Source organism: Passer montanus, unplaced genomic scaffold (genome assembly GCF_014805655.1).
Source record: "Passer montanus isolate IOZ18808 unplaced genomic scaffold, ASM1480565v1 scaffold79, whole genome shotgun sequence".
In the NCBI taxonomy this organism is placed as follows: Eukaryota; Metazoa; Chordata; class Aves; order Passeriformes; family Passeridae; genus Passer; species Passer montanus.
In genome coordinates this window covers 3,053,600-3,070,676 of record NW_024373145.1, presented here as the reverse complement: position 1 = coordinate 3,070,676, position 17,077 = coordinate 3,053,600, and the positions used below count along the sequence as shown (strand labels likewise).

Genomic DNA, 17,077 nt, shown 5'->3' with positions numbered 1-17,077 from the left:
TGCATTAGTGAAAGAATAAAACTTTGCAAAAGCTCGCCAATAAAAGATGAAGAAAGATTAGATAAGATGAATTGTAGACGTTGCAAAAGATGCACAGTGATGTTAAATATCAAGAAATAAAAAAATTGTTCTAAGTCATTCTAAATTAAATGTATTTTTCCCCACAACTAAATTAAATATTATTTTTTCTTATTTAACTAACCCACTGTCATTCAACTACATATTAAAACTGTCTAAAATATCCTAAGCATAATTTCCAGCTAGTTAAAAGGTGTATATTTTTAAGCTTAAAGGAGTTTGATTTCTGACACTCCACCCTAAATTTATCATTATTTTTGTTTTCTTGACACAAAGAATACTGATAGTCACTAAAAAAAGGATTTTTGTGTTTGTTTGCCTTCTTGGCAAAAATTAGTATTGAATCTTTTAAAAGAAGTGCTAATACCCTCAATTTTTTGTACTTCTGGAAAAACAGATTTTTCAGCACTATATAAGTTTCTGAAAACCAATGCACTGTAAATGGATAATAGCTTTCCTATAATAACAATTTCTGGATAAATTGACCCCAGCATTTGATAAGAAATGTAACTATAAGTAATTCAGAAAAGTATGTAGAAGAGCAGCCACCTTTTTCTAAAGCATTTTACCACATTCAAATCTTCCCCTGCTTTCAGAATATTATTACATATTCCACAGTTAATGGCTGGTTACAAACAAACATTAAGCCCCTGTTACACTATTTGTATAAATATTATGCTGTGCTGTAGTAGCTCCATTTAAATCAACTGAGTTCATTCATTCCTAGCAAGCAAAGTGAATAAACAACATCTATGTGTTTGGAGTCACACTGACCTAAATAATACTAAGATTATATCTATCGAAATGAGTTAAATTATAGTAGGGCATGAATTCATGCCCTGGAACTACTTTTTTTCCTAGAACATAAAATGTCAGGGCAGGCCCTGACACTCTTTTGATCTTGGCTACTTGACCAGCTGTCTCCCAAGGGCTTCCTGGGCACAGCTAGAGCCGAAGCCCAGCTTTGGGGCTTTTCCCAAGAGGCAGGCTAGATGCAGCCTGTGCTTGGAAGGCTAAGGGAGCTTAACCATATGGAAGTGGCTGTGCTTAGCTGGCCTCCAGGCTAGAGGGAGACCTCCCATCATTCAATTTATTCATAAAAATTACAGGCAAGGAGCAGAAATGCAGCTGTAATAGGAAGAAAAAACCCAAGCAAACAAACATGTAAACAACAAACATTCCCAATTAGTCTCCCAACAGTAAGCATTCCCAATTAATCTCTCATAATTACTAGAATAAAAGAGACAAACCCTGACAAATCTGTTCTCTTGTGTCCCTGGGGGATAAACAGACGTGAGTGGCCAGCTTCTGCCTACCAGCACGCCGGGGATTTGTGTTGCCTCTCCGTGCTGTGCTTTCCATATTGACCCAGTGCACTGGTGCTGATACACAGCCGGGTCTGCAGGCAGCTGTCTGCCCCGTAAGCACCACTCACTGACACGTGTCAGCTCACATAAACAACACCCAGGCAGCTTAAGGTGCTCAAACACCACACTAAGTAAAGCAGATTTCTTCCCAGCTGCGCACTAAGCATTTAGCCACATTTTAAAAGTACATCCTGAGCCTATATATTGTTCAGCTGTAGGGAATTTCCCTCTTAAAAGTTTTTAAAAAGACCCACTTAATTTCCCACTCACTGCTGTCTTTAGTTATGGCAAAGAGACGCTTCCTTTCATCTTTCCTTTTCTTCTCACCTGAAGTCTTCCTTAATGTATGAGCTATATTACCAGGAATAAAATAATCAACCTCCACTAAGCAAGTACCTTCCAAAGAAATCACCCAGTTGCCTTCCTAATACTTCTACTTTGTCCATTAGCCTAAAACCATGACACAATGTCATGTCTGCTTGGAAATGGGGCAGCCATTATTTTCCTCATCAGGAAAAATATTTGGTGCTATCCAAAAACTTTTTTCTGAAGTTGAAAAGGTAAGCTTAAAATCTTCAAAGTCTCAGAAGAAAAAAAAATTTATTAGGGACAGAACAAGAACCTTGTGTCTATATTTTGGGGGCTTCTTTCAGATTTATATTTTTCTTATTTTCACAGGAAAATCACCTTATAGAATAAGAAAAATGAAAAATATACCTTTTAATTAATATATTATCACAATGCACAGAAATGGTATGAAAATGTCTTTTTTGCAGACAACTTAATTTTAAATTAACTTATATGTCAGAAAAACCTAAATTTCAAAGAAGTTTGAACCAGCTTCAATTTTTACTTGAGACCTGACTGAAATGTCTTCAAAGACAATACTTTTGTGATAAGAGGTTCTGATCAATTCTGGATTGGCATTTGAAAAATTGATTTTTAAAATTTAACGCACATTCTTTCAAAGTGGTGAATGACAAAGAGACATTTTTCAGATATATTTTCTTTGTGTAAAAGAGAAATTGTTTGAAAATTTAGAAAATATTTTTATCCTTTTCTCATCTTTCTCTTCTTTTTCTTATCGAAATACTTTCCTGTTTCCACCAAAAAAGAGTAGTGGAAAATAAAAGAAAATTACACACTACCATTTAAACTACTTATATACTCTCTGTTTCTGAAATAAACAAAGCAAAAGTTTCTAGTTAGTTTTGTTACAAAAGAAGAAATGACAAACCTTAATGACAGATAAATCTTTTCAATCCATTTTTGTTAAAGATAATTTATGTTCAAGAATAATGCTCACAAGTAAAGCTTCTGTCATGAAATTCATCCTTCGTTGTTTCTTGCTGTTAAGTTGTTGAAGGTGGAGGTGTACAAAAATCTCTCTGAGGCATCTACACCATAAATAGTCCCTTTGTTTGCCACCAGGAGGGCTGTAGGTCCAATATATAAGGGTGGAAAGAGCTGTTGCTTCTTGCTCACCTAAATCTACTACACCAGCACCAGGGAGCAGTGCTGAAGGAGCTGCTGGGAAAGCAACCAGAGAAATATGTTTTTAGGCACATCAGAACGAAGGCCTGAGTTACATTTTCTGCAGTTGCAGTTTGACTTTTTGAAGCCCATGTTTTTTGCCATATCTGAAAGAAGTGATTTTCATTCTTAGTTCAGAAAGGACCGAACACAGCATGCTGAAAGAGTAGCTAGCAATGTCATTGGTAACCAGAATTTTTTCATATGCAAACTGACAACTTCTAATGCCAGAACAAATTTTTCCCTAGTTCTCCTCAAACCTTTTCTACTTCTGAATGAAATTCTGTGGTTGGTAAAAAACCTTATCAGTCATATTTTCTTTTTCAGAACTATTTGCCAAAAAGATCATAATAGATTATTTTATGCAGATTGTGCATCACCACTCAGGAATGTAATTTTCCACCAGAAGACAAATAAAGACATGTTGTTTGACTATACTGATAGATTCTACATTGGCAGACTTTTTTCCTGCTGCAAACGTGTTTTCCTTTAGATTTGAGATTAATCCTCTTACAAGAGGCAGGAATGTGAAATTATAAAGAGGAAGGATTTGCTGCCACTTCTGACATTATTTATACTTACATGGCACTTACAAAGGTGAGAAAATTATCTAAAATATTTTTCCTCAGACCTTCCTTCTGACACCATGACAAAGTTAGGTCCACTCAATCCATTCAACAGTCTTTTCAGCATCAAAATTTTATATGAAAAAAATGGCATACCTATTTACTGCATTAAATAAAATGCTGTATTAAGTACTCCTCTGCTCCACTGTCATCTTTAGTTTCCTTAAAAGCTCCATATTACATTCAGAAAAAATATTTATTTATTTCTTCAGTATAAGAATGTAGTTGATTTTTCAAGTTTAAACAGGAAGACCTTGAATGTGATGGTAGGTGACACTAGTCTGTAGTTGGCAAAATATCTTTCAGATTCATGTTTTTCGGGACAAAATGTAACCCTGGCTTCGGATGCTGAAGTAGAGATTCATTTTGTTTTCTCCTGTTTCAGGATTTGATTACTTTTTGGGGGATTTTTTTGTTTGATTGGTTGCTTGGTTGGTTGGGGTTTTTTGCTGTTTGTTTGTTGTTTGTTTGTTTGTTTATTTTGCTTTGACAGCACTGCCTCTTATTTATAGCCTTGGGTTTAAAATATTCTGCAGGAGAACCAATGGACCCTACTGTTTTACCTTCAGGAAACAATTTAACCACTCTCAGCTATTTACTGTGTTGTCAAATCTTCCTCTGCAACTTCATAGTCAGACAGAAAGAAGAACCAGCAAATCTCTGCTGGGAAGAGGAAATCAGTCTGTAACAACGATTATAGAGATTTGGATATTAAAAGAGAAAAATTATATATGTATGCACATGTATACACACAGATAAATGTGTATACAAATGCACACAAAATCTGTTAGGGCCATCTGGATTTCCAACATGGGAAATGGTTATTTTCTGGCTTTAGTCTTCTTTTGAGGCTCCCATCCTGTCGTTATGTCAGCTTTAGTTACTTCTCCCATGGCCAGAACATGTTAGGTAACTCAACTTTCATAATTTTATTTTTAACCTGAGTTGCACTTTTTTTATGTCTTACTTCTGTCTTAGGGATCTTTTCATAAAATAGTGCACTTTTCCCTCTCTTGAAAAAAAATCAAACCAACAACATAACACATCCTTATATATATTTTTACTTCTTTTTGCTACATCTCCACCATTTCCAAATTTGTTTCCAAGTTCATTCAGGGTTTTGTCAAAGTCATTTTTGTCTTCATACCTGGCAAATATCATGTCCTCTATAAAAGTAAGATGAAAATAAAAGCAAACCTGTCTGCAAAGAATCCAGGACGCAGTGTAAATCCATTTCCATTGATGTAAAGTGACTTATCTCTCAAGAGATGCCACTTTTCTAAAGCTGTCATCACAGCAGCAATGTCAGGTTGGAAACGGAGGTTTTGATGTAAGTTGGATGTCCATCAGTTAGTGCAGAAAGTTTACATGCTGCTGAGCAAGCTTAAACACTTGTTGTAGAGGACAAATCCCTTATTTGTCATCTCATTTTCCCCTTAATTCTACATAGAATTAATTCATTAATATTAATGTTGCACTTGCATACTTTAAAAGAAAACTAGCACATATATATGTATTATAAATCAGTTTATTAAGTCCTTTTACCAATAATTTTTGGTAATGTGAAGACACTTCTTACCATTTTCTGCTGTAATGTAAAATCCTGTCATCCCTTGGTAGACTCTGAATATGTGTCTGCTATAATACAGTCTAATAGCTTTATTTATGACAGTCCTTTGGAGACTCCAGCAACTGTGTGCAGTCAAGATTGTTCAAGCCATTATAATACAAGATTGTATTACAGTGATTTGAATGGATAAAAGTTCTTTCATTTCCAAAAGGGAAATAAATTGTTAGACACTGTTCTGTAATGTATGAGGACAAATGTGTTCCTTTAGTCCCCCAGACAGAGAGCTGTATTTTCTCAAGCAACACTGTTGCAAAAAATAAAATGCCTGAGGACTAAGAGGCTTAGTGAACAAAAAGTACAGGAATTATCTATTTATTCATTTACTTATTTTGTAGAGTGAAATGTTGTATATCAACTCAGATACCTTAAAAATCCTTTGTTTGGGGATATTCAGCAGTTTACCCATGGAGACATTCCTTCAATTTGTCTCCTTGAAAAATGTCTGAATCTAACAGAATTGACTATTAAAGTCTACCTTGTGCAGTTTTAGTTCATTTTTATATGTAAAGTTCACTTTGCAGTAGTACTTCATTATAAACGTCATCCTTCACATCTTATCTACAAAAGTTCATTTTGACTAGAAGTATGAAAGAGTACAGCTGTGCAACCCATTTTAAAACAGTTAATTGCTCCCAGTACTTCTAAAGTATATAAAACATTAAAAAGAAAAAGTAGCAATATTTAAAGATTTTCTTCTGAAAGTTATCCCAGTACTTCTAAAGTATATAAAACATTAAAAAGTAGCAATATTTAAAGATTTTCCTCTGAAAGTTGAATTTAAAGTTGTCTAGTGCTGACAAAATTTTATAATCACAGATTTACGCATTTGAATAAACTTGGGAAAATTATTACCTTTCATGGTCATTGATCACAAAAGCATCTTTGTTCAACAAAATGTGATTAGGTCCCCTTGAGGTCAGCACATGCTTAAAGACTAATATTTATTTAAGGGTTTTGCTGATGTGAATCTTTCTGCAATTACCATTTCATCTGATTGTGTTAACAATGCACAGTAATGCTTGTTTGTTCAGGGAAAAATTTTGTGCTTACAGACTTGTAATACTTGAGAGAAAGAGAAAGAGAGAGACAGAGAGAGCAGGGAGAAGTGGATCTAACACAGTATTTATGCAACAGGATAGAAGTACTGTTAAGTGCTATTGCTGTGTTGGGCAAACCAAGAGCATAAATAACAGAGAAAAACACAGTCCTGGTAGTAAGTGATGTCTGGCCATTTGCCTTAAAAGATTGAAATTTCTGTTCTTGATTTTATTTTTTTATTTATTTATTTTCCATGCATTTGCACTCTGCACCCAAAAATAACTAAGCTAGTTTTTCTTGTATATCCACCTTTTAATTTTGTTTATGCGGTAGCCTATCATTTCAGTCTGTATACTTTTCTAAGGAAGACCATTTTACCAAGGAAATATCCTGGTTGCCATAACAGAAAATTGAACACACACACACACCCACCCACACACACACACACACAAATATACACACACACATGTGGAAGCAAAGCACAGCTGAGACTGGACATAGTCCAGTAATTGATATTTTAAGTTGCACATGATATTCTTTCCTTGTTCTGTTGCGCTGCATTTAGATATTGTATGGCTCTCCAGACATGCTATGCATAATTTTACATACCATCTGCTTTACATGCCAGGTTCCATATGTACAATGTATAACCTAAAACCAATATTTTGAATGATTTGAGCTACAGTGGAGGCTTTTGTTCTTAAATTGTTGAATAGAAGAATATAGTCCTAAATAAATCATCCAATGAATGTGTTCTGAGTCTAAAAAACAATAAAATTTATTTTGAAAATGTTCTTAAAGGTGTAGTAATTTCAAAATTTAGGTGACTTTCAAGAATCCCAGTAATGTTGCTTCTGAGATTCAAATACCAAGAGACCTGCAAATGCTTGTAACCATTCACTTAACAACCACAGTAATACAAGGGCATAAACATGTTTCAGAGTCAGGCAAGGGACAGCAAAAATAATCTTGAAATATTCATCTGAATAAAGATGAACAGCATTTACTCCTCAAAACAGGATGAGGTTTATATAGCTGCTAAAAGTGAGTAATGGTTATTCAGAATCATGCTCTGGAGTTTCCTGGTACTTCATTATCTAGCTTCATTCAACTCTGCCTTAAATACTCAGATCTTATAGGGTCTTTAGTTACAGGTAAGGTAGGTTTAGGTAAAAAACCTAAATTTCTGTTTTGGAGATGCTGTCCAGAGGATCTGTCTGAATGTCCATATACATCATTGAAAAAGAAGTACTACAACATGAAAATGAAAAGAACCCATAGAATTCCAAACAGTGGCTCTCAGACAAACCTAAAGATTTATTCAAATAATATCTTCATTTTTAGAACTGCTGACAGAAAGAAGAGGAACATTGCTTTGGATCTTAAAAAAAAGCACCATCAACACACCCCACCATACCCCCCAATAAAAAAAAAAAATCCAAACCCCTCAACATTGAAGTAATTACCATATTTTTCAGATTTGACTTGAAATATAAGTTTTGTCAACAAAAATAGATTGTGGCATTACAACGTGTTTGCAAATAGCAGATAGAGTGGCGAATAGAGGAAGCAACAATGTAGCAAATAAAACTTTACTCCGTGTAAAGTCCCATAAAATATGAGCCCTCCACTTCCATATATGGTACAAGATAAAAGAAACATTTCACTGGAAAATTAGAAAGAAATCTGCAATATGACATTTTAAGAATGAGGTGTCTGTCTTGTCTATGGGTTTGGAAGCAGAGAAGAGATAATCAGTGAAGCATTTGTCCATTTTGCAGGGTTTTTTTCCCTCTGTAACATGAACATCTTAATCTTTTCACAGTTAAGTATTAGTGACACATTCAGTTCACTTCAATGACAATTCTACCAAATGCCTGCAAAAAAAGCTGCACAAGAGATGCAGCACTTCAAACTTTGCTTTTATATTTGCCTATTACCACAAAGTTGTACTTAAAAGGAAACATAATTATTGGACCATGAATGAGAAACGTTTTTTCTTCTTGTATTGCATTTTGTTAGTGGTGGAGGCTACAGGGCTGCTTTTGTGAGAAGCTGCCAGAAGCTTCCCAGTGTCCTACAGAGCTGATGCCAGCCTGCTCCAAGATGGACCTGCTGCTGAGCACCATCAGCCATGGTGGCAGCACCTCTGGGATAACAGGTTTAAGAAATGAGGAAAAAGACCCTGAGCAGCAGAAATGGCAGCCAGGCTGAGCACCATCAGCCATGGTGGCAGCACCTCTGGGATAACAGGTTTAAGAAGGGAGAAAAAAGCAACAGAAATTGCAGCCAGAGAGAGGAGTGAGCAATAGAAACTGCATTCACAGAGAGGACTGAGGACATGTGAAAGCAACAATTCTGCAGACACCAAGGTCAGTGAAGAGGGAGTGGGAGGTGTTCCAGGTGCCAGAGAGAGATTCCCCTTCAGCCCCTGGTGCTTCAGACCATGGTGAGGCAGCTGTGCCCCTGCAGCCCATGGAGGTCCATGGTAGAGCAGTGATCCACCTGCAGCCCTTGGAGGAGCCTGTGCCAGAACAGATGGCTGCCCAGAGGAGGCTGTGACCCCTTGGGAAGCTCATGCTGGTGCAGGCTTCTGGCAGGACCTGTGACCCTGTAGAGGGAGGAGTCCACACTGGAGTAGTGTCCCTCTGTGGGGGACCCACACTGGAAAGTCTGCACCTGAAGGAGTGCACCTTGTGGAAGGGCCCCACGCTGGAGCAGCTCATGAAGAACTGCAGCCCATGGGAGGACTTGTTGGAAAAGTTCATGGCATCCCATGGGATGAACACCACACCAAAGCAGAGGAAGAGTGTGAGAAGTCCTCCTCTTGAGAAGCAAGGAGCAGGCAGGACAACACATGATGAACTGACCACAACCCTCATTCCTTATCCCCCAGAACCACTGGCAAGGAGCAGGTAGATAATTAGGGTGTCAAGTCAAGCCTGAGAAGAAGAACGGAGGGGGGAAGAGGAGGTTGAGAGGGGAAGAGAAAAGGTGGATGTTTAAGATTTTGCTTTATTTATTGTTTTCCTGCTCTGGTAATAAATTAAACAAATTTCCCCAAGATGCGTCTGTTTTGCATGTGAGAGTAACTGCTGAGTGATTCCCTGTCCTTATCTCAACCCATGAGCTTTTTGTTACATTTTGTCTTCCCTGTTTGGCTGAAGAGGACAGTGATAACACGGTTTTGGTGAGTTCCTGGCATCCAGCCAGTGCTACCCCAGCACACCTATCAATGTAATAGTCACATTGCTCATGAGCACAGGCATATTTCTGATACTTGATAAGTTTTTTTACCAAATTCACCATGTAGGGGTGCTTGGGGGTTCTTTCAACACTCAGATTTGGAAAAAAAAAAATTAAAAATCACACTTTCCTTTTTAAGACATTCCAAGCAGTGGAGAGTGGTTAGTCAGGTTACAGGAATAAGTCTAGCTTTTGCCATTTGAATATCAATATTTGTATTTGATGCTTCATTATATATCTGACTGCTCCCAATCTAAATACTGCACTGAACAGAGGACGTTCTGTGAACTAGAACTTTCATTTGCTAATGGAATTTTTTTTGCATAAAATCTTCTTTGTAATCCATATGAATATGGGCATTTTAATTATTAATCAGAAGCATTCTTTCTTATTTGTATCTGTGCTGTGAAAGAGTTGGATAAAATGGGATAAAAAATTCATGTACATTTAGATTTTTCTCCTCTCTAGAGGGAGGGTGTTCATGAGTTAAATGCTTATGCAACACCTTTCCTTACAAACTGTACTACAGTTCTCTTGTTACTTCTCTATTGAGTCTTTCTGGGCCCAATCCACAGGCCACTGAAGTCAATGAGAGCCCATCTAATTGTCTCCAACTGCTTCCAACTTTTTAGGGAGAAAAAAGATATACTGGAAAAAGCATCAGTTACTAAGAAACATGTTATAATGTCTATGGGTAAAAAAATGGGATTCAGCCCTCTTGATTTCCAATACATCAAGAAATCATTCCAGTATTCTTCAGTGCAAAATGGCAATGAAAATCTAGAAGACAATTCTGACACTGCTGAAACTATTTGGTTAGAGAGCTAGCCTCTAAGAGGAAGTTTCTTTTATACATCTCTGTCGCTTTGCCATCACTCCATCTTCTGCCCAGTCCCTTTCATTCCATACTGACCATAACTGCCTTCCTCTCAAGTCAATTGGGAGTTTTGCCATTGACTTCAATGTCAGAGTTATCATACCCAGGATGAAAAACGTAGTGAGAAGAGATCATTACCAAAGTACACACAGTAGAAGTAAGAAAAACAATTTCAATGATTTACCAAAGTCCACTTAAAAATCGTCAGCAATTGTGTGCTTTCATACGTGCTTCCCACAAGTCGCACCAGGCAGTCTAGGAGAACAAAAAGCGCCTTGCACCGTGTTCCTAGCATTTGGTAGCCGGAGCTGAACCCCTGCCTGAGCGAAGTTAGCCGTGCGCAAACCCGAGCTGAGCGGAGCCACCCGCTAATTGACAGCAAACATTTTACAAACATTACGCTTCCCTAAGGGACAAGCGTTTTCGCACCGGAGCCCTCTGCAGCGCAGGAGGACGGAGCACGCAGGACGGGAGCGGGCAGGGGAGCCGCGGGCACCCTCTCGCTGCGGTGCCGGGGCACCGGCCGGGGCTCCGCTCTGCTCTCCCAGCGCGCAGCTCCTGGGTGCTCCTCTCCGCAGGTGAGGCGCCCGGAGAGCCCCGTCCCCGTGTCCGATCGGTGGCACCGCGGCGCCCCAAACACCGGACCGCGCTGGCAGTCCCTACAGACGTGGCCAAAACCCAGGAGTAGCAGCGGGCAGTACACCCGGGGCACCGCGCCCTCCGTGCCCGGCAGGGCACCCTCCACACCTTACCCGCCCCCGGGGAGCCCCGGCGAGGCGCGGAGCCCCGTACTCACCGCGGTGCTGCGGGCAGCAACCCGCAGCGCAGGCGAAGCGCCCCCGCCCCGGCCGGTGCCCGCTGCGGTGCACAGACCCCGTCCCTCGGCGCCCACATCCAAGCCCCGGTCGCGCAGCTAAAAGTCCTTCTGAGGAGCACACGGCGAGCCCCGCCGCCTCCTGCCTCGGATCGCTGTCACCTCCCCTCGCCTCGCCCCCCCGCCCTGCGCCCCCCCGGCGGGCGGCAGCAGTATAAGCAGTCCCTAACCCCTCACATCACGCACCGGCAGAGGTGCCGGTCCTCGTCGCTACTTACCGGGCATCCTTCACAGCGGCGGGCGGGCGGGAGCGAGGGAGGAGGTGGAGAGAGGGAGGGAGGGATTGAAGGAGGGAGGGAGGAAGGAGGGAGGGGGCTCCAGGCGGGCTGCGCGGCGCTGCGCTGTGCTGTTCGGCAGCCTGGGCAGCTCGGCAGAGTCAGTGAGTGAGTGCCTCCGTGCGTGACGGCGTGTGCGTGTGTGCGCGATGCTGGACACAAGCGAAGGGGGACTCAGGCTCGGAAGGGCGGCGGAAAGCTGCGGGGGAGATCAGGGGGCGCAGCCCGGGCATGGCGGTGCCACCAGGTGCGGCCCAGCGCGGCCCCGGCCCCGCGGCCCCCGGCGCCCCGCAGCCGCGGCGGGAGCTGCCGGGGAACGGCTCGGGGGAGGCGCGCATCCTCCCCGCTGCCACACGCACCGCCGGGTGAATGGGGGGAGCGGGGGGAGGGATTTAAAAAAAGGGTAATAGAAATAGCCCAATCACTAGGAGAAAAAATATAAAGAAAAAGAAAAAAAAAAAAAAAAAGAAAAAACCGCAAAACTCTGTCAAAAAATATAAAGAAAAAGAAAAAAAAAAAAAAAAGAAAGAAAAAACCGCAAAACTCTGTCTACTTCCCAGCCCAGGTTTGAGCCCCCCGCCCCAGAGCTGCGGTCCCGCGGCAGCAGCGCGCTCCCGCCGCGCCGGGAGCCGTCACCGCCCGCGGCGCAGCACGGCAGAAGCTGCCGCTGCCGGTAGCGCCCAGCTGAGAGCCGGAGCCGCTCCCCGCTCACGAAGGAGCCTCCCTCTTTCCCTCCCTCCCTCTTTCCCTCCCTTTTTCCTCTCCTTCCCTCCCTCTCTCTCTCCCACTCCGCTAAGGCGGGCAACGCGGCCAGGTGCTGTGGGCTCGCCCTGCGGCCGAGGGAAGAGCCGGGCAGGGCCCTCCGCCGGCGCTGGCTCCTCCGCAGGAAGCTCCCGGGCTCCCGCAGGCACCGGGCTGGCGCTGGGAGGCTGCCGCCGCCGGGACGCGGCTGGAGGGGGAGAAGCGAGGGGCGAGGAGGGGATTTCGGCTGCCCCCAAGAGCTGCCGGCGGGGCCCAGCAGCGACGGCGGAGGAATGAAGCAGCAGCGGCTGCAGAGGGCCCGCCTCTGCCGGGCAGCGGCGCGGTGCCCCAGCGCATCCCTGCAAACGCCGCTCCCTCGCTCAGCTGCTCACCTGCTGCCCGAGCGGAGTGACCCGCTGGAGAGGACCGAGGACGGTGCATCATAACTGCGGGATGTTTTGGGGGAGGAGGGGAGAGCAAGCGGCGAAGGGAGGGGTGGCAGGATTATAGGAATCAAATGGAAAGAGGGGGAAAAAAGCAACACGCACACTAAAAAAAGCCCGTTCTCGGGAGAGAAATCAAAAATAGCCACAACAGCATTGAAAGTTGCTCGCTTAGTGATTTGCATTATAACGCTGCCTCTGCTGCCTGGCTCTTCCAACAGTGTGCCCAAAGAACAGGGGGAGCTATATACTTTTTCTGTGATGTCTCTTTCTTAAAAAAAAAAAAAAACAAACAAATAAACAAACAAACAAAAAAACAAAAACAAACCCAAAAACAAACAAAAAAAAACCCCACCAAAAAACCAATACCCAATCAATCACACCCCGTACACCCCACTCCTTTGATGGAGAGATGGCTGCAGGTAGTGGTTTCGGAGCTCCAAAAGAAGTTTCCTGAGGAAAGGGGTGTGTGTAGAGGACCCATGAAAATGCTCCCCTGGGATTTTGGACCCTCGAGTTTGGCAGACCGGGGAGAGGGGGGAGAGGCGCTGCTGTCCTGCCGGAGGGATGCCAGGGAGTGCCCGGTGGCTGCTGACGGGGGAGCACAGGGCGGCTGGGAGCGCGGGAGGCCCCCGCCTGCTTCCCCTCGCTCCTGCCATGCCCTTCGGGATCAGTGAAAAGTGGCTCTGTTTTCGGGGGCAAAGTAAATAAATAAATAAATTAAAATAAAATAAAAAGACTGGATAAAACCTAATTTTTATTTATCAACGGTTCATGCCCTGATTTAAAAAATAGCACCAAATCTTAACCTAGATTATGCAGTTAAATATATGGAGCCGGAGGCAGCGTGGCTGTTTGCCAGACCTATGATCCATTAACCTCTTTAGCTCATTGTTGGCAGGCAACAATAGCACACGAATAAATTCTTACATTTTAAAGACAAGCCATTTTCTTTTCTTAGTAAACTCCCCTCTACTATGCTGCAATTAAAAACAGAGTATCAACAAGAAAAATTATGAGAAAGAAATAATACTGTGAGTTTTTAGCTACTTTGTGTCTATTTTATGGGCAAAACCATTGTACTATGCATAAGGTGGACAGAGGCATATTAAAAATTCTTATTTGATGAGAAGGATTTGGATAATTTTACCTTCACCACTGGATTAAATACTACTTGGACTGCCTAGAATTCAAAGTTTTAGTTCCAGTTCTTTTTACAGAGAGAAACCAAGAAAAACCCTATGTAATCAAAATAAAAGTATGAAAAGGGGATATATGAAGCCCTTTTCTCCCTTTCATGTTTTGTAAATATATATACACATATATGAACTTTAATCAAAAACATTCAGTCTGAAGCTACATTCACACATAAATGTTTGTGCATGTATACATGCTCTCTATATAATAATTATATAAATAACGTATTTCAAAATCACTGAAAATTCATTAGAATAGAAAGAGGCAAAGCTAAAAGCACAGCTCTCAACATCCTGCCGAGTGCTATAAAAAAAGTGTTACCACTTGGAGGAGAAGCCATAGAATCACTGATACAGAAAGAATATGATAGGTATACCTTGCACATTATTTTCCACACAAACATCTTAGGTAGTAGGGAAGGAAGTATACAATGCTTCTTTTTTTTTTGTCTAGGACATTAGGCTGTGGTCCTAACAGCCAAAATATTTGTTTTGAAATGTCTACATTCAGAGAGGTTGAATCTGTCCCTGCTAAATCAAGCTACATCTCTGGGAGTGGAGGATAGATAGTATCTGCAAAAGGGATGACTGATCACATGAGGACCTTAGGAAAAAGAATGGGATATGCGGTAGGAATGGGGAGGAGGGCTAGCTGGGTGACAACAGTGAATTCAAGAAGCTTATATGTTACAGAGGTAGCTGCAAACAAATGCAATCTCATGTGGAGGAGGTAGCAGGAAAGAAGACCTTTATTCCTTTTGCCATGGTCAGGCTGTGCTGTAAAACACATCCTACTGCTCATTAGAAATGCAGAGTGTAAGATAACACCTACACCTTCTCAAGACCTCCTCACACTGTTTCTAAATCCTCTGTGGTTTAGGAAAAGTCCTCTCAAATACACCAACCCTGAAATTCTGGGAAATGATAAAGGATCTAAGTTCATAGGACTCACCTGCTTGAGAAAAGTTTTGGTGGTGTAATTTTTGTCACCTTAACAAGCTCCTCAGACATAGTCAGATGGCACCATTCTATCCTAGCCCAAGGACAGAAAGGCCCAAGGCTCTTTATTTAATTCACAAAAATGTAGTCTTGATCCCATTTTCATTAAGATCAGTAATAAAATTAAGAACTGACTGCTACATTAGCATAAATTTTTGAGTGTGTGAGAGTTCCTGGCTTCAAGAGCATATGTTACGGATGGGAAAGAAATGGAAATTTACACTGTAGTGTCAAATTTAGGCTATATTTCCACCTGTTGCAGCAAGAGTAGTCATAAATAGCCCAAAAATTAATGAATGATTATTGCTACTGTGAATAATACGTCAAATGTTCGAAAGCAGATATATTCTAGCTGTTTGCTTTTTTCTCTGTTCTCTTCACTAAATCAAGTGTTTTCTTCTTACTTAAGAGACATCTACTGTAGCAGGGGAGAGGTGTAAGGTATCACACACACTGCTCCATCTTTTCATATGTTGTGTAGGATAATCACATTGACATTAGCTCATGTAAAACGTTGAAGTTTCTGTCTATCCAAGATTCCCAACTTTCATGTGGCATAAAAGTAACAGGTATTTGATAGCAAGAATTTTGAGGAAATAGAAAATTGAGATCTCTATTCTTTAATAAAGTTCTGTTTGTTTCTTTTGTATATTCTTCTACTACAAAGCCTATTATCCAACAGCTTTATAGTATTCATTTTCAGTACTCTTACTTGAGGAGTACATACCAGTTATTACAAACAGACATTGATAATAAATAACAAACAAAACTGGTTCTCTGCAAAATTAGATAAAAATGCAAAGACTAAAATGCCCAGCCTTTATTACACTTGCTGTATGGCTGCATTGGTTTGCAATCTCATTAACAACTTGAAACCAAATGAGGTTTTGACACTCAGGAGTATTTTCTAAGAAAGCCAAAATGTCAGAGAAAATGCGCAGATTGGTACAGGATGTCTACTCCTCTATATAACACTATGGAACCAAGATCTTTAGTTAAAAATTCAAGTTTCGCTAATAGTTTTGGGAATTGGACTAGAGTGTTTCTTTACTTTTTAAACATCTGGTCTGTCATGAATGTATGTTTTATGTAATTGTCTCCCAAATTTTAAAACTTGCATTCTGTTCCATGTGAAGTATCTCACATGCCAACCCCTTTTTTTTTTTTTTTTTACTTATGGCTGGCTGACTTACTTTTTGGGAAAAAAAAAGGCTTTTCAATAACTTTTTTTAAAACTTAAGATTTTTAAGAATCTCATAGGATTATGTAAACTTGTGGATTAAAATAACAGATTTCTTAAAATTTATAACCAATGTACATCTATTAGGTTGGAATTTGCCATCATAACCCATTAAAAACATGCTTCACTGAATCAGTAAATACTATATGTTTGTTTTTTTTTTTTTCACTTATGGCTGGCTGACTTACTTTTTGGAAAAAAAAAGGCTTTTCAATAACTTTTTTAAAAGCTTAAGATTTTTAAGAATCTCATAGGATTATGTAAACTTGTGGATTAAAATAACAGATTTCTTAAAATTTATAACCAATGTACATCTATTAGGTTGGAATTTGCCATCATAACCCATTAAAAACATGCTTCACTGAATCAGTAAATACTATATGTTTGAGCTGTCTGCATATTATTGACTTTTCTTGTTTCTGCAAAGCATTACCTCAGAAGTCCCTTCCCCCCTTTGTTTTCATACCAGAAAAATCAATTCAAATCTTAGATATACAAAGCAACAAAGGTAATCTAACCTTGATATATTTCAGAATTTATACAATCTCCTTCTTTATTTTGTTGAAGCTCTGCTTTGTGGGCTTATCTTCAGCACCTGAGAGTTTTGACAACTCTTTCTGAATATATAGGAAAACATACTAAACAACAACAGGCTGAGAGGCAGCTTATTTAAAATCGTAGGGGAATGTGACTAGCATGTTAAGGAGAGACTTTCATTTTGGGGGAAATAAATTCAAAGATACTAGGCTTAGAATCAAATTCTGCCTTCAAATGTCCATGCATGACTCCCTTTAGGAAGAACAAAGATTATATGCAAAGACATAACACTAATTTTAATGGAAGATCTATGGGTATGTGCAGAGTTATTTGGTCATTGGGCACCCACACTAGTCATCTTTTTCACAGAGATTTAT

At 40.7% G+C, this 17,077-nt stretch overlaps 1 protein-coding gene across 2 annotated transcripts in view; it reads right to left on the bottom strand.

The window, feature by feature from the left end:
- The window catches only part of HS3ST5 (heparan sulfate-glucosamine 3-sulfotransferase 5), a 191,773-nt gene extending 178,988 nt beyond the window's left edge, over positions 1-12,785 (bottom strand). The window contains exon 1 of one of the 2 annotated variants that reach the window (XM_039731605.1): positions 12,678-12,785. The gene's annotated coding sequence lies outside the window, so the exon portion shown is untranslated. Of the gene's footprint in view, positions 1-11,191; positions 11,324-12,677 lie in introns of those variants that run through there. The other variant, XM_039731603.1, reaches the window with a different exon arrangement.
- Positions 12,786-17,077: the final 4,292 nt, after the last annotated feature.